This window comes from Malania oleifera, chromosome 4 (assembly GCF_029873635.1).
Source record: "Malania oleifera isolate guangnan ecotype guangnan chromosome 4, ASM2987363v1, whole genome shotgun sequence".
Taxonomy (NCBI): domain Eukaryota; kingdom Viridiplantae; phylum Streptophyta; class Magnoliopsida; order Santalales; family Ximeniaceae; genus Malania; species Malania oleifera.
In genome coordinates, this window is record NC_080420.1 from 66,518,111 (window position 1) to 66,540,563 (window position 22,453).

Sequence of the window (22,453 nt, forward strand, 5' to 3'; positions counted from 1 at the left end):
ACATATTTGTGAGTAATGTTGTCTCAGGGCTCATATATGTGGAAGCAAGGCCAAAGTGCTCACAAGGATTAAATGAAGCTTAAAAGAGTCAAAGCATGGATTTAAATATCAAAGCATGGATTTAAAGATGATATATTAAAACTTGAAGAATATGAGGACATGAATGATTTGTTGAAAGCCAATGAATGTTAAAACCAAAAGAGGCAAAGAAAAGCAAAGTGAGAAAGCCCAAAGAATATTAAAGAATGAAGACCAAGAAAGAGTCAAAGCAAGCATGAAGACTTGAGTGTTTAGAATGTCAAGTTTTAGAAGTCTTTATGTAAGTACTTTAATGTTTAAATATCGTTTGAAATATTATGAAACTCGTAAGTTAACTTCTTGGACCTAGATACCTTTTAAAATACTTGGAAAATATTTTTATAAGGTCAAAAATTAATTTATAAAGGTTAGAATCATTTTTGGAATGAAAAGCACAAAAAAAAGTTTTTCCAAATGCTGTCAGTTTTTATACATCCGCATTGAGGTGCATTTATCACTGTCAAAACCTCCTTATTTTAAAAAGTCAACATGACATTTGTAAGATTTTCTCTTAGATTTCTTTTGACCCCAAAAACAAATAATTTGGAGTTATACAGAAAAGGTTATGTCCAAAATACTAAAGTAGGGTCACAGTTGTCAGCCAACCGAACACTGTTCATGGGAGGAACTTGAGCTGACTGAACAACACACAGAACCACTTCAGATGACCGAAGTGTAACTTGATACATTTGAAGAATAACTTCATATGACTGAAGATTAAGTTTAGTCATTTGAAGATTTTTCGCTGAATTCTCAAAAGAGGCAGAACCTCCTCGGACGATTGAACCCGAAAGTTCAGTCATCTAAACACTGTTAACAAGCATATTTTTCAAAATTTTTTAAATTAAAACTTATATTGCTTGGGCACCAAACCTTCTAAAACCTTGGGAAATTATCTAAGGAAACTTTAGCAACAAGGAAACAAGTTTGAAAGCCTATAAATACATGGTTTTGCACATCCAAACAAACCATGAATTGAAAAATCTATTTTAGAAGTTGAAAGCACTCTTGTTCTTCCGAACCTCTCTTGTTCACTCATTGCAAATCTCTTTTGTTGAGATATTCTGAAGTGCTAATCCTTCCTTCTCTGAATTCCTACTGCTAATCCTCATCTAAAAAGGATATTGTTAAATTCTACTCTAAAGCTTAATTCTATTTCATATTGATATTTTACATTGAAGTATATAGTGTTGAACTTGTGCTAACTTGCTCTTTTTCAGAGTATATTTGTACACATATTATATCTTTTTTCTTGTAGTTCTTCAACGTTCCAAGGATTTTTTGGATCATTGGCTAAGGGGATATTGCTTAGAGAGGTGGTCTTTAGCCTAAACGAGTGACCGAACGAGGGGACATTGTTTGGAGAGGCGGGCTCTAGCCTAGTGAAGGAGTGTTTGAGCGTGGGGTACCGCTTGTAAAGGTTTTATTCCACCCATCAATGGAACAGGTTTAGTGAATCCTTTGGTGGTTTTCCAAAGGCAAGGACGTATGTTGGGTATAAGCCGAACCTCGTAAAAATCTCTATCTCACTCTCTCTTTCCCTATTCTTTATTTTCAATACATATTTAAATTGCGTGAATGGTTTAAATTTTAAAATCATATAAACTATGTATATTTGGTAATTAAGTAAACCTTAAAGTTTGATTTTGATATGGGTTGCAAAACTGAAAGGGAGTACCTTGGTTGAACCATTCTTTGCGGAAACCATATGGGAGTACGTCACTTGGCTAAACATCGCAAAGATAAACTAACTTAAGAGTTTATTTGAATTATGAAGTTTGAAAAGAGTAATTGGATCTTATATTGAACATCACATTGAAGAAGCATTTTCATATATATAGGGCTTTGTTCAAATTTGCATTTACTACAGGGCTGAACAAAATACAAAAGCTGAAAGTTACATATACCATTAATATATTATGATTGTATGGTATAAAGCTTGAGATTGAGTGAACTGTGTTTATATTTTAGAAAGTGCTAAATCTTGAATGATTTCATCAATCTAATAGTGCTGAAGTGAATTTATATTTGGCAATCAAATTGGTTGTTGGTTTGAGCATTGTGGGTGATAGACTTGACTAGTTTAATTATTTATGTGGTTGAAGATTGAATGTTTTATTAGTTGTCTTGTTTATTGTTTAAGAGAAACCATGTTATTGTTTGATTAAAAAAATAGACAAACAAGTCAAAGAATTGGTTAAATATTAAAAGAAGTTATGGACTTTAAAAAAGAACTAAAAAGAAAGTTTTAAAAGCCAATTCACCCCCCCCCCCTTCTTGGGAAGCTATTCCTAATTTCAATTTTCTTTTAAACCTCTTTGTTTTTGCAAATTCTTTTAGTTAAGTATTAACTCCTTTTATTAAATATTCCTCAATTATTTTTAATTTCAGTAAAGACACATGTATAGTTGATGAGAATTTCAATCACAAGCTCAGTTGAGAATTAATTCAGGTATAAGTCTTTATGAATGAGAATACTAAATTGAATACTCTGTAGGTTTACCAAGACTTATTCCAACACTTTAAATCAACCCCAAATAAATCAATTCAATCAACCAAGATAAGCTTCACCATATGAAACAATGTATCAATTTCAGCAATGCCTCTAAGATTTAGCTTTTGAATATGACAACCCACTCAACAAGATAAGCTTGAGTTCTCAATATAAAACACAATAGAAAATTCAACCATGCTTCCAAAAACTCAAATATTGATGTTAAATATGTAACATGAATTATGCAGCCAATTAATATATTGATGAGCTTTGGTATTGATCAATCAACGTACTACCTTATGGTTTTCGCAATAATAGTGTTCAACCAACGTACTCCTTTACGGTTTCTGCAATTCCCAAAGGCAAATTAATTTTTAGCGATTAAATATTCAATCCACGAAGTTTATATATGTGTAGAAAATTAAATTCACAACCACACAGTTTTTATATATATGTAGAAAATTAAAGCGAGTAGGGAAGAGAGAGCGACACCAATATTTTATGTGGTTCGGTTATCCCTAGCTACGACCTCGCCTTAGGCAACACACCTAAGGATTCTATTATACCACTCCTTTACGGGCGGAGCAAACCTTTTACAACACTCCTTCAATAGGATAGAGCCCTCCTCCCCAAGCGATACCCCATGCTCGGTTCACTCCTTCAACTAGGGTGGAGCCCCCTCTCCATGCCTACCCCCACACTTGATACAATGATTCAACAATCCTGAATCATCAAAAAAATCAAGAAACAAATTGGTGTGCAAAGACACTCTCAACAAGAGCATATTAGTACAATTGAAAATGATATCTTTCAATCAAATAATAATATAGAAAGATGAAGCTCTAGTTTATATCACCAGGTTCTTTCTTAGATTAATATTTAGAATTTATGTGCAAAGATCAGTGAGAAAATATTAGCAAGACTTGGTAAAAACTTCAGCAAGTATGTGAGCAATAGATCTTTTGAAGATTGTAAGCAATAAGGCTTGATTGCTGATTTTTATTCCTGGTGTCTAGAATCCTTTGTCTTAGGTGCTATTTATAACATTCAGAAGGTGTATTTTGTGTTCCCCAAGTGACTTGGAGTGTTTCCCAAGTTTTCATAATGTTTAGAATTCAAAAACTCAATTTTGGAAACTTCTCGTTACTTTTAAAAATCTGAATTTCAAAGGGCCAGTCGACTGGACTCAAGGGGTTAGTAGTCTAGGCTTTAAATTTCAGAAAATTTTGGAATTCAGTATAGGTTTAATTGACTAGAGTTTGATTGGTCAGTCGACTAAAGTTTCTTTATCTTCTGTTCAGTCGGATGAGCATACACAGTTAGTCGTTTGAAGTGTTGTCAACTTCAACCATCCTTCAGTATTTTGGTCATAATTTTTTTATATAGCTCCAAATTGGACATCCTCGGTATCAATAGAAAGCTAATATAAAAACCCACAACTTTCATGGTGAACACTCTTTAAGATAAAAAGCGTTTGATAGCGAAAAATGTTCTTCAATGCAGATGTAGAAAAAAGAAGGGAATTTTGAGAATCCTGTTTTGGTGCTTTTCGTTCCAAAAATAATTTTAATCTTTTTGAAATAACTTTTTACCTTATATAAATATTTTCCAAGTAATTTAAAAGGTATCTAGGTCCACATAATTAACCTAAGAGCTTCATGCATCCATATTGAAATCGTTTGAAGTACTTACATGAGACTTCTTAAAATTTTAACTTTCTAAGCTTTGAGTCCTCATGTATTGGCTTACTTTCTTTGTATCTATCTTGGGCTTTTCTTCCTTTAATTGTCTTTTGCTTCATAATGGGCCAAGTCTGTGAGCATAATCTTCATGTTAGCTTCTTTACAAACACTTGATCTTGATCTTTTAGGATCTTGATCTTTTATAAGAACTTTTGAGCTTGATCTCTTTATGAAAGATTTTGAGCCCTGAAACATATCTTAACAAAACATGTTAGGTTCCTTTAGTTTTTTATCATCAAAATAAGATTCTAAGCCTTGTGAGGCCAATACTGGTGATGGGAGAACCCGTCCTGAACTTAAACCATCCTCCATCTTACAAAACCTTTACTTTAGAAGCCAAAATGATCCACCACTTCATCTCGTATAACATTTTGCCAAAAAAAGTGGATCCCGGTTTTATGTATCATATTCAGATTGTTTTATCATGTGGTGTCTAATAATGGGAAAGAAGGTAGGTGTTGGTTTTTTGAGTCTGGTCTCTATTTTGATGCTGACAAACCACCAGTATTTTATGTGCGCATTTAGTGTGTGAACATAAGATACCGGAAATGGAAGCTAGCAGAGACATAAAGCTCACACATTCTTGGAGAAATCCATGGAAAATGAAGAGCAAAATAAGAAGACATTTTGATTTTAATTTGTATATGCAACATTTAATTTTTATATTTTGGTCTGTAATAACTACATACATCTTGTATGATATGACTTAATGCTCAAAGAGGACCATAGATTGATCGTAGGGAACTAAGCCATACTTTAAAAAGCCGAACCATGCAAGTTAAAAAATGCCTCGATTGACCAAACTGTTGACTGGTCAAAAGTTTGACTCTGTTTGGGCGACTAAACCAAAATGAATTGAACTTCCTCGGTCGACCAAACCCTGGCCGTAACTTTTTCCACCTTCCTTGGGTGCCCAAACCTCATGTTCATTTTCACCTCGAGCAACCGAACTGAGCAGTTCGGTTGACCGAACTTAAGTCCGGCCGACAGAACCTCATAGATTTTGGAAAATTGCCTTGTTTAGCCACCTGAACCTGTCCTCGGGCACCCAAACATGTAAAACTTACTTCTTCTCATGTGTCTGTTCGAGCTACAGAACCTATTGCTCGATTGACCGAAACTCTCGGGTTGGCAAAATTTTACCGCAAGTAATTAAGGGTAATTGGGGTAAAAATTGAATAAACATTTTTTTGTAATAACCGACATGTCCCAACGGTCATATTTTTCGTAAAAACTATATATACCCCTTCATTTGTCAAAATTAGCAACTTTGATTAGCCAATTTTCTCTATAATTTTATTATAACCAAAGTTCCCCCAAAACATGTTTTTATTGTAAAAATCTTTTATAGGGTAAATCTTATACTCTCCCAACACTCTGTTATTTTTGAAAATCATTTGAAAGAGTGTATTCATTTTGATTGGGCTTTTATTTTATCAAAGTGCTTTTCCTCTCACTTGAACTCACATTTAAAAAAAAAATCATTTTGAGAGTAAATCTTTGAATTTCTCCCGTTTATTTGGTCGATAAATATTTTTGGAGAAAATATTTATAGAGTTTAAATCTTTAAGTGTCTATCATAAACATCTTTTGAAATATTGAAAATATCATTTTGAGAAACACACCCTTATTCTACTAGGCATTATTTTCATATCATATTAGAGTGTGCATGTTTTATTGAGCTTAATCTATACATCTGTGCTTATATTTTTAGAAGCATGCTTTACATACAAAAACATTTTTAAATGTATCAGTTGGGTTCATCCTGGAATTGAATTGGGGAGTCTCAATCCCATAAGTGAGACCAGTTCGGTTAAGCCCAAAAATTGAACTGTGGTTCTCCTCACCCCGTAGGGAGAGGATGTAAATGGCTTTTGCTCTACCCATTTAAGTGAGTAGGGTTAGTGTAATCCTTGGGGGGTATGCCCAATGCGAGGACGTAGGCTGGTTTGGTCGAACCTTGAAAACAAATATCGTGTGTTGCTTTCTCCTTTTCTCATTTATTTTATGCACTTTAAATTTAGCATGTGTATGCCTTTTTATTCATAGTTCTAATTACTTGCATGCACACTTTTATTTAAACGATATATGTTGCATGTGTATGTTAAAATTTATCATTTTATTAATTTACATACACACGTGAAATGGGGATATGATATGTCGCGAATCAATGTAACTTTTAAATTAGTCGAAATTTTTTTAAAACCCAGTTCACCCCCCCCCCCACCCCCCTCTTGGGAATACACCAAGTCCAACAATAGATTTGCCCACTCTTATTATGAAATGGATGTTTGCCAAAGATAGTGGGAACCGGGTCATCATGCCTTACTGGGGAATGCTGAACCGTATTTTTGAAAAACAAGGACATACTCGTAGACCTTCCCTACTTGTCAAACACTGTCCCAGTGACATTTTTACCTCCACCACTATAAAACAAATGAGGTATGGACTCATAGGTGATATATGGGTAGTCAAGACACCCTTGATTAGGAGGTTGGAGGAATAGTAATTCGCTCAACATAATAAGCCACAGAGGCTTGAGTAGATAGCCAACTCTTCAAAAATTTTGGTAGCCATAGAAAGAATTTCCAAGTCTTTCAATGAGTTAATAGGGATTGTTGACTTCAGGTTTGCCGCAGTTCGAGAGGATATTGATCAGTTGACTGACACGGTGCAAGAAAATTTTCAAATCATTAACGATCACTTCAACGACCTCGAAGACATATCCAACCCAAAAGTGAAAGCAATGATGGAGATCAATGGCAGTGAGGAAGGCTCTTCTGAGGGGTAAACTGATGATGATTATGGTTGCATTAGTGAGGGGGAGCAGCTTTTTTAATTCTATATGATAAACAACTTATTCGTTTGTAATTATTATAAACATCTCTTGTTGATGTTTTATACTTTTATTTGACACGTGCACTATCCTTTTTTATGGATTTATTTAAGACAACAACTGGATATTATCTATGATGAATGTTTTAATTAATTGATTATTATAGCATGAACTACTTATTGGACATATTGGTTTGAATGAATAGCGTATGCATGCTTGATGTAGAACATGATATGTTTGTTTTAATTCATATGAATACAAATGAGCATCTTCATACTCGATGTAGAAATTGATATGTCTGTCTTAACTATTGAATATATAAATGAACATCTATAGCTTGATGCAAAAATTTTGAATTGCATGCTGGTTGGATGAGTAGGATATTACATGCTGGTTGAGTTGATAGCATCTACATGTTTGATGTAAAAACTGTGTATTGCATGCTGGTTAGTTGAGTAGAATGTTGCATGCCGATTAAAATGAACAAATTTAGAAATGCATGCTGACTAGTTGACACTAGGTTGATGTATGATGATTACAGTGCTGTTAAATTGAAACTATGGACACACATCAACACTGACCAATACATAAGCCACATTTTTATTCATGAATATCTTAACGGGTCCTATGTAAAACCAATCTAGTGTCCTTATGGTTTATGGACACTTTATGATCTCACCCTTGTTCAAAGTTTCAATTTTAAACATAAATGATTGCTTATACTACTTTGTGTTCAAATTTGAAAATTTTTTTACCTATATAAGTCTATCATCTAAGTACATTTTTTGTCAAAAAGGGGAGTTTATCAAATAAGGGTTATTTGTTCGAATGATATAATTGAAATTCAAGTTGTTTAGTTTAGTCCTTTTGCTTATGATAGAAGGGGGAGATGTTTTTTAGCAAAACTCTCAAAATTCGTTTATAACTTGTGTCCTTTGGCCTTTTGATTTTCAAAATTGGCATGGAATCTGAAGAGAGATTATTTTCAAAAGAAGGAGAAGTATTGAAACTAAACTCGTAAGCTATGTTTCTAAAGAAAAGGTTACTGTGACTATTGTTCTTAACTCAATTTTAAACTCACAGTAAATGCTAAAAAACAAACATGATACTTGTTACACAACTGTAATCACTTATGCGTATCATGTGACTTCGTTTATGATGACTTTTGAGTCCAATCCTAGTTTTGATTATGAAAAACCGTAGTATCTCATTAGGATGCTAAGTGTATGAATAGGTTCATTTTTCTAAGTACGGATGACAGATGAGAAATGGAATCCAGGAAGAACTTAAATGCCCACATCATTTGATGCAATCCATGAAATTGCAAAGGAGCTGAGCATGAAGATTTTTGTTTATTCTTTCAAGTTGTATTGTAATTGTAGTGACCCAAATAATTATAGTAATTAAACAATAAAATAAGGAGAGAAAAAGGAATTTTCTTAAGGAATTTCAGCAGTGTCTCGTCGATGAGTGAAGAAGTACTCGTAGACAAACAGGGTTCTTAGGCTCGTTAACGGGAACATGTTTCTCGTCGACGAGAAGTTACCGAGAGGACTATTTTCGAACTCTGAAACTCATTGATGAGGAGAAGGTGTTCATCAATGAGCTCCCTTCATTGACTCAACGATGAGGAAATGTGACTCGTCGACAAGTCCACGTGGACAAGCTTTCTATATAAGCTCAAAAACTCATTTTCCTACAAAAATTTTTTTACAGAAACCCTCTCTCTCTCTCTCTCTCTCTCTCTCTCTCTCTCTCTCTCCTATGACTCCCTCTCCTTCTCTCTTCGATTTCAACTCTGTTCTTTGCCAGTTCGATGATCGGAAGCCGCCATGTCACTCCTGGAAAATTCTCTACAAATTTGTCGAAGTGATTTGTCAGGTAGGCTAACTTGGGAACCATCCCAAAATTTGGGTAAGTTGATTATTTTAATATTTATTAAGATATTTGGTATTTCTAGGTTGAGGAAGGTATTAGATGGGTTTATACTAAGTTTTGTTGGGGGAAATGCAAATTGTAGGGTGTTGAGCTAGGGAACACACGAGTGTGATTTTGGAGTAATTTGTGGGTTTTTCCATAAGTCAGGTAAGGGGATAAACTAAGTATTTCTATGAAATTATTTAATAATATTCAATTTTTATTTTCAAGGAAATAGATATGTTATAGAATTGAGTTTGGAAATACTACTGCTAACAAGAAAATGATTTTAATACAGTTTAGTAAGGAATAAGATTTTGTGCAGATTTTATGAATTGAACATTATTTATTTTGCATGGCATGAGTATGAAATTATATGATTTTATGTAATATCATAATATTATGTTTTCAGAATCAACATGTTATTACTGTTCAGGAAGATATTAGAAACGATACAGGAATTTCATACTATGTATGTTAATTATATGCCGGCGTAAGAGCCGTGATTTTCATGATTTGTTATGCCGGTGTAAGGTCCGTGATTTTATATGACATGCCGGTGTAAGGGCCATGATTTTTCATATGATATGCTATGTTTGCGTAAGGGCCACGGATTTCATGTTTTACTATGCTGACGTAAGGGCCATGAATTTTGTATGACATGTTATGCAAAATTTTATGAAAATATTATCATGACAGTTATTATTATGAAATAGCCACGTATCATTATTTGAAAATATAAATTATGTTAGCAGAACCTGGATGGCTTGGTTTAGACTTTCATGAAGCACGGTACTGTAGCTATATGATCACGATCATGTTAATGTTAGTGCTACCAGTTGTCGTAAGGGGTAGTGGGAGATCGGAAGTCGATGTGGTTTTATGGTCGTGTAGGCATCCCTCTAGTGTCCGGACCAGAAGGAGCAGACCCATTATACTTATAGACTTGTGTTGATCTAGCGTGGTAGGCCAGCCATTGCAAGGTCCCGCCTTCGGGCCGCACAACCTAGTCATGTGGAGGTAAGACATGATACCAGCCAACTATCCATCTATGGTGTTGTTTCATGTATAGTCATATATGATGATTACACGTATAGAAATTCAGTATGTTATATCATGTTATGATAAATTATGTTTTAACATATATGAAACAAATGGTTTCATTATATATGATTCATGTACTGTTATATGTATAACACGAAAATACTCATATTGCCACACACTGATGTTAGTTTATTTTCCTTACTCAGAGGTGTCCTACCCCAGCTATATAAACATTTCAAGAGCCCCATATATATGAGCGGATAAAGTTCCATTGTGTTAGAGGTCAATTGTCCTACCCTGTCAGAAGGGTAAGATGTTATGCTAGGGTCTGATGGATTTTTAGGTTGTGACCCTAGGGCACTTTTTGGTATCTTGGGATATGTGTATGTATATAATAGTTGTAGTGAAAGTCTGGTATTGTGTTGGTTAGATGATTTGGTATGTTTCTGATTTTATGTTTCCTATTGTTTAGGTATCTGAGTTATATTTTTGGTATATCCCTGGTACCCATGGGTCCAGGTTGATTATGTTATTCAGTTGTATAGGATTATTATATTTAATGTTATTATGAAAAACAATTATGGTAAAATAGGCAGGTTGTTACAATTTGGTATCAGATCCTTGGTTGCTAGGTTCTGTTGACTTTACAGTGCAGTGGAAACAATACCATAGTTTTAGGAAAGGATTTGGGATTTTGTCTTGTAGTTTAGAGGCAGGACCTCCGTGGTGGTTTATGTGTTTTTCCTAAAATGACGATTTCAAGAAAGCCATAGTAAACTATCATCAGGTTGTGTTTCTAAAGTGTAGGACTATATCTTGAAGTAAGATAAGGATGTCAAAATAAGGGGTTTTGGTTAGATGTGTAAGTCATAAGGATTGGGTTCCTATGCCGTGTTTATTGTCTCCGGAGGAGGTAGTGCCCATGCGAGCGGTAGTGACGGAGCAGCGCCCTCGAGTGCAGGTAGGACTAATTCTGATGCAGTACTACACAGTGTGGCTCAACCGGCTATGGTTGAGATTGCTAGGAGCTCCAGGGAGTAGGAAGGCCCGTTTGCAGGCTATAGTTGCACGATAGAGAAATTTACCAAGATGAATCCTCCAGAATTTTCAGGAGGAGTTGATCCTGCAGCGGCCAAGAATTGAATGCAGGAGATCAAGAAAGTTTTGGTGGTATTGTAGTGTACGAAGGAGCAAAAGGTCCTTTTCTCCACCTATAAATTGGTAAGAGAGGCTGAGAGGTGGTGGACTGCTGTGAGACTTTTGGAGTAGCAAAGGACGACGCCGATAGCTATGACATTGGACTGATTTAAAAAATTATTCTTTGACAGATATTTCCCGGCCACTGTCATGGAAGATAAAGTGGAAGAGTTCCTGAATCTGAAGTAGGGACAACAGTCAGTCTAGCAATAAGCGGCGAGGTTCATAGATTTGTCTCGTTTCTCTCCGTATATTTTCCGTGACGAAGTAAAGAAAGCAACGAAGTTTGAAAGAGTATTGAGGCATGAAATATACAAGCAGGTGGTGGTGCTGAAGTTATAGGGTTTTGCTGAGTTAGTTGACAGAGCAGCATTGGCCAAGGCCAGTGAGCGCATGGATGCAAAGTAGTAAGGATAGAAGAAGATATCTACACCTTAAGACTTTCAGTAGGGAGCTAGGTAGGGTGAGTGGAGGAAAAGAAAACTATGGTAGAGGATAGAGGCAAGAAACTGGAGGCCGTAAGTTACAAACGGTGCATAATTTTCCTGTCTATCAAACTTATGGAAAGAGACACTTGAGAGAGTGTTACGTGGGGAGAGTCGTCTGCTATAGCTATAGTAGGAAGGGACCTTTCGTGCTAGATTGCCTTACACCACCTGGTACCACTCATGCTCCTAGACCGTATTGGGGCGGCTATTAGGCACCCCATACAGGACAACAGAGGAATGTAGCTCCAACGAGGGTCTATGCTTTGACGCCTGAAGATGCTGAGACAGTTGGTGATATGGTGACAAGTATGATTAACATGCTTTTATTTAAAGTTATTGTATTGTTTGATTGAGGAGCTACACATTCGTTCATGTTTATGGGGTGTATTAGATTATGTGGGGAAAAAAATACAATTATTAGACATTGAACTGTTAGTAACTACACCAACAAGGTCAGTGGTGAGGTGTAGTAGAGTGCTCCAAGGCTGTCTAGTTGATATTCAGGGGAAAGTCTTGCCAGCTGATTTGATAGTATTGGATATGCATGGGTTCTATGTAATTTTTTGTATGGACTGGCTGGAATCTTATTGCACTGGTATAGACTATAATTTGAATGAAGTATTATTCAGCTATCCGGGAAGACCAAAATTCAGGTTCATAAGGTCATGTGTACAATCCCCGCCTCAATTAGTATCGGCCATATAGGCGAGGAGACAACTTATGGACAGTTGTCAAGGGTTCGTGGCCTTGGTAAAGGAAATGTCAGATAATGAATTGAAGCTTGCTAATACGCCAATGGTGAAGGAGTTTTCAAATGTATTCCCAGACAAGTTACCCAGGTTGCCGCCTAATCACGAAGTAGATTTCTCTATTGATCTACTTCCAAGGATGACACTGATTTCTAAAGCTCCTTAGAGAATGGCTCCAGCAGAGTTAGGAGAGCTAAAGCATCAGTTGCAAGACTTAGTGGATAAGGGTTTTATTTGACCTAGTGTATCACCGTGGCGAGCTCCGGTGTTATTTATAGAGAAGAAGGATGGATCCATGAGGATGTGTATGGACTACAGGGAAATTAATAAGGTGACAATCAAGAACAAGTATCTTCTACCCTGTATAGACTATTTATTTTATCAGCTTTAGGGTACGTGGGTCTATTCCAATATTGTCCTCTAATTAGGCTACCACCAAGGGAAAGTAAAAGCAGAAAGCAGAAGACATCTCGAAAATAGCATTTAGGATCAAGTACGGACATTATGAATTCCTCGCTATGCCTCACGGTTTGACGAATGCTCCTGCTGTGTTCATGGATTTGATTAATAGAGTTTTTCACCAGTATTTAAATTAGTTCATTGTAGTTTTCATTGATGATATATTGGTCAATTAAAGGAGGTTTAAGGAGTATGAGACACACCAACAACTGGTATTTTAGATGCTTAGGGAAAAGAAGTTATATGCTAAGTTTAGTAAATGTGAAATTTGGCTATAAAAAGTTTCATTTCTAGGGCATGTTATTTTAGGCGATGGTATTTCAGTGGACCCATGCAAGATTAAGATAGTGTTGAATTGGGAAAGGCCTAAGAATGTTTAGGAAATTAGGAGTTTCTTGGGACTGACGGGTTATTATCGTAAGTTTGTAAAGGGGTTTTCAGCATTATCAAGACCTCTCACACATCTGACTAGGAAAAATGTTAGGTTTGAATGGGGTGAAGATCGTGAACAGAACTTTCTGTAACTGAAATAGAGGCTTATTGTTGCACCAATACAAATCATTCCATCAGGGGGTGATGGTTATGTTATTTACAGTGACACGTCTTTGAAAGGGCTCGACTATATATTGATGCAGCATGGTAGGGTTGCAGCTTATGCTTCCTGATAGTTGAAGAGTATGCAAAGAACTACCCTACCTATGATCTGGAATCGGTTGCAGTGGTGTGTGTGTTAAATATTTTGAGGCATTACTTGTACGGTGAGAGATCCGAGATATTCTCTGATCACAAAAGTTTGAAGTACTTCTTCACTCAAAAGGAGCTGAACGTGAGACAGAGGAGGTGGTTGGAACTTATTAAAGATTCTAACTGCACTATTAGCTACCACCTAGGGAAAGCAAATGTGGTAGCTAATGCTTTGAGCTGGAAATCAGTAGGACCAACACTGGTAGCTGTGGAGGTTCAGCATCCGATCCAGATGGATCTAGAGAGACTCGGTGTAGAGTTGGTAGAAAGTGATCCTCAAGCATTTATCGCCAGCCTAGTAGTGTAGCGTACTCTACAAGAAAGGATTAAGATAGTTCAAAAAGATGACACAAAATTAGCGAGCTGATAGCTAAGGTGTAGGATGGACAGGGAGATGAATTCAATATTTCTGATGGCGGGGCCTTGAGGTTCCGTTCCAGGTTGTGCGTGCCTACAGATGCTGATATTAGAAGGATGATTTTATAGGAGGGTTAAAGTCTTTAAACATGGTTCATCTAGGTAGTACTAAAATGTATAAGGATTTGCGAGAGTCATACTAGTTGAGCTGCATAAAGAGGGAAATTGCTGAATTCGTATAGCAATGTCTGACGTGCCAATGGGAAAAGGCTAAGCACTAGAGGCCAGCAGGCCAGTTGCAGCCACTTTACATTGTAGAGTGGAAGTGGGATCATGTATCTATGGAATTTGTGACGGGTTTTCCACCGGCACCACATGGTCAGAATGTTATTTGGGGTGGTCGTTGATAGATTGATGAACACCACTCACTTTATGCCTATTGAAGTCAACTACTCCATGGACAGACTGGCAAAGATTTATATTCAGGATATAGTCCATTTTCATGGTGTGCTAGTGTCTATGGTGTCATACTAAGGCCCACATTTCATGTCACAATTTTGGAGGAGCTTTCAGGAGGCTCTAGGGTCTCAGTTATCTTTCAGCACGATATTTCATCCTCAGACGAATAGTCAAACTGAGAGGGTGATCCAGATATTAGAAGATATGTTGTGGGCGTGCGTGCTAGATTTTGGGGGTAGTTGGACTCAATATATGCCCCTGGTAGAGTTTGCATATAATAATAGCTATGAAGCCAGCATTAGCATGATACTATACGAGGCGGTGTATTGTAAGAGATGTTATTCTCCTTTATACTAGGATGAGATAGGTGAAAGGCGAGTGGTGTGGCCAGAACTAGTGTAGTAGGCATATGATAAAATTCTACTCATCAGAGATAGGATTAGTGCATCTCAAAGCCGTTAAAAGAGCTACACTGACACTTACCATCGGGAGTTGGAATTTGAAGTTGGGGACCATGTGTTTTTGACAATAGTGCCTTTGAAGGGAATTATGAGGTTTGGGAGGAAGGGTAAGTTAAGCCCTAGGTTCGTTGGCCCTTTCGAGATACTTGAAAGAATGGGGTTAGTGGCTTATTGGCTAGTTTTACCATCAGCTTTATTTAGAATTCACGACACATTCCATGTTTCCATGTTGAGGAAATATGTCCCAAACCCCTCCCATGTCATTAGTTATTCTGAGTTAGAACTCAATGATACTTTTTCTTATGAAAAAACTCCAGTGCAAATTCTGGATAGAACGGAATAGGAATTGCACAATAAAAAGATTCCATTAGTGGAAGTCCTATGGAGAAATCATGATATAAAGGAAGCCTCATGGGAGCTGAAGGAGTAGATACGATAAAAATACTAGCATTTATTTAGTGAAGATCAAGACTAGGTATATGGGTAAAGTAAATGTAGTATGATTTAATTTTATGAAAAACAAGATGAGACATGTGTGAGTAGTATTGTAGGTTACAAAATAGGTAGTATTCTAGTTTGGGAAAATTTTAGTTTGTGTATTGTAATCTCCCTAGACCCTGAATGTAACCATGATATTCCTCCACCACAAGTGATGGTAAGTAATAAAATAAGTAGCTCATTTTCTTTTAAAGGATGGTGTCAATACAGATAGTAAATTTCGAGGACGAAATTTTTTATAATGAGGAGAGAATGTAGAGACCTGAACAATTATAGTAATTAAATAATAAAAGAAGGAGAGAAAAAAGAATTTTCTTAAGGAATTTCAGTAGGGTCTCGTCGACAAGTGAAGAAATACTTGTCGATGAGCAGGGTTCTTAGGCTCGTCGACAGGGACATGTGTCTCATCGACGAGAAGTTACCGAGAGGAGTATTTTCAAACTCTAAAACTCATCGACGAGGAGAAATTTTTCATCAACGAGCTCCCTTTATTGACTTGTCAACGAGGAAATGTGACTCGTCGATGAGTACACGTGGATGAGCTTTATATAAGCTCAAAACTCATTTTCCTGCGAAACAAATTTTAGAGAAGCTTTCTCTCTCTCTCTCTTTCTGTCTCTCCTATGACTCCCTCTCCTTCTCTCTTTGATTTCGACTCCGTTCATCGCCGGTTCGATGATCGGAAGCCGCCACATCACTACTTGGAAGATTCTCTACAAATCTACTGAAGTGATTCGTTGGTTAGGCTAACTTTGGAACAATCACAAAATTTGGGTAAGTTGATTATTTTAATATTTATTAAGGTATTTGGTTCTACATTGAGAAAGGTATTAGATGGGTTTATACTAAAGTTTTGTTGGGGGAAATGCAAATTTTAGGGTGTTGAGATGGGGAACACACGAGTGTGATTTTGGAGTAATTTGTGGGTTTTTCCACAAGTCAGGTAAGGTGATAAACTAAGTCAATATTTCCACGAAATTATTTAATAATATTTAGTTTTTTTTTTTCAAGGAAATTATGTATGTTATAGAATTAAGTTTGGAAATGATGTTGTTAACAGGAAAATGATTTTAATGTAGTTCAGTAAGGAATTAGATTTTGTGTAGATTTTACGAATTGAACATTATTTATTTTGTGTGGCATGAGTATGAAATTATACGATTTTATGTAATATCATAATATTATGTTTTCAAAATCAACATGTTATTACTATTCAGGAAGATATTTGAAATGGTATAGGAATTTCATACTATGTATGTTAATTATATGCTGACGTAAGGGCCGTGATTTTCATGATATGTTATGTCAGCGAAAGGGCCGTGGATTAGTATGACATGCTGGCGTATAGGCCGTAATTTTTCATATGATATGCTATGCTGGCGTAAGGGCTGTGAATTTCATGTTTTACTATGTTGGCGTAAGGGGCATGAATTTTATATGATATGTTGTGCAAAATTTTATGAAAATATTATCGTGACAGATATTATTATGAAATAGCCACGTATCATTATTTGGAAATAAACTATATTTTAGTAGAACTCGAATGGCTTAGTTTAGGCCTTCATGAAGCATGGTACCATAGCTATATGGTCACGATCATCTTTATGTTAGTGCTACCACTTGTCGTAAGGGGCAGTGAGAGATCGGCAATCGATGTGGTTTTATGGTAGTTTAGGCTTCCCTCTGGTGTCCGAACTAAGAGGGGCAAACCCATCGTACTTACAGACTTATGTAGATCTAGCGTGGTTGGCCAGCCTTTGCTAGGTCTTGCCTTCGGGCCACACAACCCAGTCATGTAGGGTTAAGACATGACACAAGCCAGCTATCCATCCAGGGTGTTATTTCATGCATAGTCATATATGATGATTTCACGTATAGAAAGTCAGTATGTTATATCATGTTATGATAAATTATGTTTTAACAAATATGAAACAGATGGTTTGATTAGATATGATTTATGTACTGTTATATGTATAACACGAAAATATTCATGTTGCCACAGACTGATGTTAGTTTATTTCCCTTACTGAGTGGTGTCTCACCCCAGCTTTATAAACATTTCAGGTGCCCCAGATAGAAGAGCGGATAAAGCTCCGCAGTGTTAGAGGTCGATTGTCCTATCCTGTCAGAAGGGTAAGTTGTTATGCTAGGGTCTGATGGATTTTTAGGTTGTGACCCTAGGGCACTTTTTAGTATTTTGGGATATGTGTATGTATATAATAGTTGTAGTGAAACTCTAGTATTGTGTTGGTTGGATGATTTGTTATTCAGTGATTTTACATGTCCTATTATTTAGGTATCTGAGTTGTATTTTGGGTATATCTTTGGTACCCATGGGTCCAGGTTGATTATGTTATTCAACTGTATAGGATTATTATATTAAATGTTATTATGAAAAAAATATTATGGTAAAATAGATGGGTTGTTACAGTAATGCATTTATTATTTGGGTCTATAATAATTATGGTCTGTAATAATTGCATCTTATGCATGATTAGGATCTTATGCTCAAAAGGCCATCAACTGACCATTAGGACCCTAAGAGACCCGGTCGACCAACCAAGCATGCTCAAAATTCTTCGGCCGACCAAACCCAATACTTAATTATTTTTAAATGCTTGGCCGACCCGACTTTTAACTTACACAAATCACGGTCACCCAAACTCATTTTAGCTTGCATCTTAAGTGTTCGGCTGATCGGCCTTCACGGTTTAAATTGGTCCAATGGACTGAACATGCTCTTTCGACAAACCAGCTTTCATCCACGACTGACCGAACCTATGAAGGTTAGGGAAATCGCCATGGTCAGCCAACTAGCCATCTTCCATGGCCAACCGGACCTGAAATTCAATTCAAAAATTTAGTGTCTATTCGGCCGACTGGCCCTATCCCTCGATTAACCTAATCTCTCACGTTTGTATATTTTTACCGCTTCAAATAGGGGTTAATTTATTTAAGGTTTCCAAAAATTCCCTCCGTGTCCGCAACGGTCCAAAATTTAGGGAATTCTATATATACCCCTTTATTTGTCATAATTAGCAAGGGGATTAGAAAAATAGTTAACAAATTTTCTATGAAAATATTTGTCCTTCTATTGCTCATACTCCTGCAAATTTTTCAAGCATATCACTCCTTCTACTAACACTTTTGTTTGCAAATTATTTTTTTAAGGAGATTCATTCATATATCTTTTTCTTTAGGTTTAAACTCTCTCTCTCTCTCTCTCTCTCTCTCTCTCTCTCTCATATATTGTTGATATTGATTTTTGAGAGTTTGCTAAAGTTTCTCCCATTGTATTTCACTTATAAATATTATTTGGGAAAAACTTATCAGTGCTTGTGAATCTTTGCATCCTTATTGCAAGATTCAAAATCTTGCATATTTTTTTTGTTTGACAAATAATTTTTGGCAAGCTTGAAAAACCCTAATATCTATTGTGCTAAATGTTTTGAAAAATATTTGTTGAGATACTTGCTTAGGTTTTCTCAAAGTTCCTTTGATTATTCATTTATTGAATATACTATATTAAATCAAAGGTTTCACTCTCACATATATATACACATATTCTTGAGAGTTATCATATAGCCTGAAAAGGTTTCATTTAATTCTAAATATTTATCATTTGTGAGTCCATTGATCATATTGTGGTACATATCTATTTGTGCAAGAAGCAAATTTATTTGTACGCAAATTGTTATATTTTTTGTATTCCTGATGTGTGATCATCAAAAGATGATTGCACTAGCCTGTAATGTGCATCAGATGGCTTAGACCTAGCTAAGAATACACCAGATAGTTCAAAACCGATTAGGAGAACTAGGCACACCTTTCTAAGGCGTGGTTGTAAAGGTTGGGGTTAGCCCTATGAATCTGAGCTAGGGTATTCCCCTGCCCACTTAGGAGAGGGTAATTGTAATCAATGATGCTCCACCCATAAGTGAGCAAAGTTTAGTGGAATCCCCTTGCTTGTTAGCTTGAGACGGGGACCTAGGCAAGTTTGGCCGAACCCTAACAAAATTTCTTAAGTCTTATTTTAATTTCCGTAATTTAATTTGTGCACTTGAATGTTTATGTTTTCATTGTTGTGAATGATTGAGAAATACTAAGCCTGCTACATCTGTTTTATTTATCTGCTTAGTTTTATATTGTGTTTGGTGTTATAATTGCTTAGATGAACCCTAGGTTGTGCTGTACTGCTTGTGATTAAAACTAAACCTAGGAGAAAATTTTGAATACCCAATTCACCCCCTCTTGGGAATACACCAATCCGAATAATTGGGATCAGAGCCTCGTTGTAATAGACTTAAATATTTTTTCAAAAGACCGCAATGGCTCTAGTTGGCGTATTCCCAATTGATGAGGGCCGATTACTTAACAAGCCTTCAGTGTTTTGTGGTGTTGATTACACTGCTTGAAAATTAAAGATTAGCACATTTATAAAATCAATAGATTGGAGGGCCTCACGGATGATTGCTTAATGAAGTTGTGCTCTGATAAATGAAAAGAATTTTCAAGTGATTAATTCAAATTCCATAGACATGTTATATTGTGCTTTAGAGTCTAACATTTTTCATGAGATCATGGCTTGCAATAGTGCATAGGAAATTTGGGACCAGCTTCAAAATAAAAATGGAGTGTCCCATGAGAAGGAGACCACTCCTCTAAAACGCTCCAAGCTCAAATGATCAAGAGTGTTAGAATTGGTGTATTCCCAAGAGGGGGGGGGGGGGTGAATTGGAATTTAAACCTTTTTCACCTAGGTTAATTTATCCAACAACTAAATACACAACCTAGGGTCACTTTGTACAATTTCCAAATGCGTAGATAAGTATAATGTGGAAATTAAGTCATACACATCATTCACCCATAACATACATGTGCGGTAAGTATAAACTGCAGAAATATAACCAAACACACGATATGTTATCGGGGTTCGGCCAACTGTGCCTACGTCCGCGCCTCAAGCTCGCAAGCTCGAGGATTCCACTAAAGGCTCACTTAAGGGTGGAGCGTCACCATTTACAACCAGGTCAAATTTACACAGGGCTGACCTCAACCTTAACCAGGTCAATTAGCGGGGCTGACCTCAACCTACACGCCTTAACAGGACGATGCACCTAGCTTTCCTAACCGGGTCTAAGCCAATCCGGGACTATTCCAGGGCTAGTCTCCCTCTTTAGGCCCGTGCCTGGATATACAATAGATGTGTTTATAATCAGATGGTACAATGATTGTGCTTTCATGTAGAGCACAATATGTACCCAAATGTGCACAATAAGATACACCACAATATGATTCAATATGTATTCTCAATGTGGTCTAAATGGTTCAACTCTCAAAGGTATTTTCTATATGTGTAATGGGTACATGAGAGTGGCAAACAAGCAATCTTTGTATCACACGATATTCAACAAATAAGTTCACACAAAGATGTCAAGCCTCCAGTATTTCAATCAGCAAGATAACTCAAGCATGTAAGTATTAAATGATGTATATGCTTGGTTTGTAAAAGATGTGTAATCTTTGTATTCAACAAATAATATATGAGTAAATGAATATTGCTACAAAGACCACTATCAACCAAACAAATATCTCTTCAAATGTATTTATCAATATAAAGCACACTAGATATTTGACGAAGATTTTGAAAAGATTTTGCAAACAAAATAGTATATGATCTTCTCAGGATATTGCAATGAAGGTGCAAGCTAGGAAGATCTAACAAAGTCTTCTTAGGATAGACTTATCAACAAAGTCCCCTAAGAATCCTTAGGTTTTGCTCTCTAATAAAATCGTGCCAAGAAAATAGAACAAGGAGAGCAAACCTTTTCAAACACACTCAATCCACTTACAAATGATGTAGGCAATGATAGAAGGCAAGTATGAGTGATTTTAGTAAGAAAATAAGCAGTATAGGGTTTTTATTTTTCAGAAAATTCTTCCCTAATCAAGGTGGCTAATCACCCTTAATTTTCTCAAATGAACTCATATATATAGGCATGGGAGAAAATATGACCGTTGGGGACCTATTGGGTATTATTAGGAAAGTTTAATGTTGTTTAAAACATTTTAACCCTGTTTAAAAGACATTAACTGCAGTAAAAAAATTAGGGCAACCCGAGAGGTCCGGTCAACCAAAATAGGTTCAATCGACCAAGTCTCATATGGTTTGGTCAACTAAGGGACTTTTGAACTGAGGTTTTGGTCGACCAGGAGAAGAAGATATCTCAATTTTCCGAGGTTTGGTCGACCAAGCCATTTTGAACTGGTTGGTTCGGTCAACCAGACCACTGGGAGTTCTCCCGAGGACCCTCCGGTCGATCAGGTAGTTAGAGTAAAAAAAGGGTCAGTCGACCAGATGGTCAAACTTTTGACCCCAGGGGGTTTCGGTCGACCAGGGCCTTTTGAACTACCTAGTTCGGTCGACTAGGTGGTTAAACCAAGAAGGGTTTCGGTCGACTAGGGATCTGTGAATAAACTGGTTCGGTCGACCAAATGGTCAAACTTTGACCTAGGGAGGTTTCGGTTGACTAAGGCCTTTTGAACTACCTTTGTTGGTCGACTGAAAGTGCACCATATGTGCATTTTGGTCCTGTTTCGAACCGTATATGCCCTATTCAAGTGCCTAACAATCAAATGTGTAAATGTGTGTGTCCTAGGGTCACTTAGGGTCCAATTTGAAGACACCAAAAAAGTCCGGTGTCGGTCAACCAAAGGTCGACCAAAGGGAAAGCCTTAAGGTCTTTCTAAGGCTCTTTCTCATTCATGGTTTGTTTGAGCTTACGTAGTAAATCATACATGTGATGTGTGTGAGCTTATTACAAACTAGATATCCCTTATAAATATTACAGACCAATTACACAAATGAATTATATATTACAATATGAAGTAATTGGGTCTTCAATCTTTGCTTACTTTGTGCACATCTTG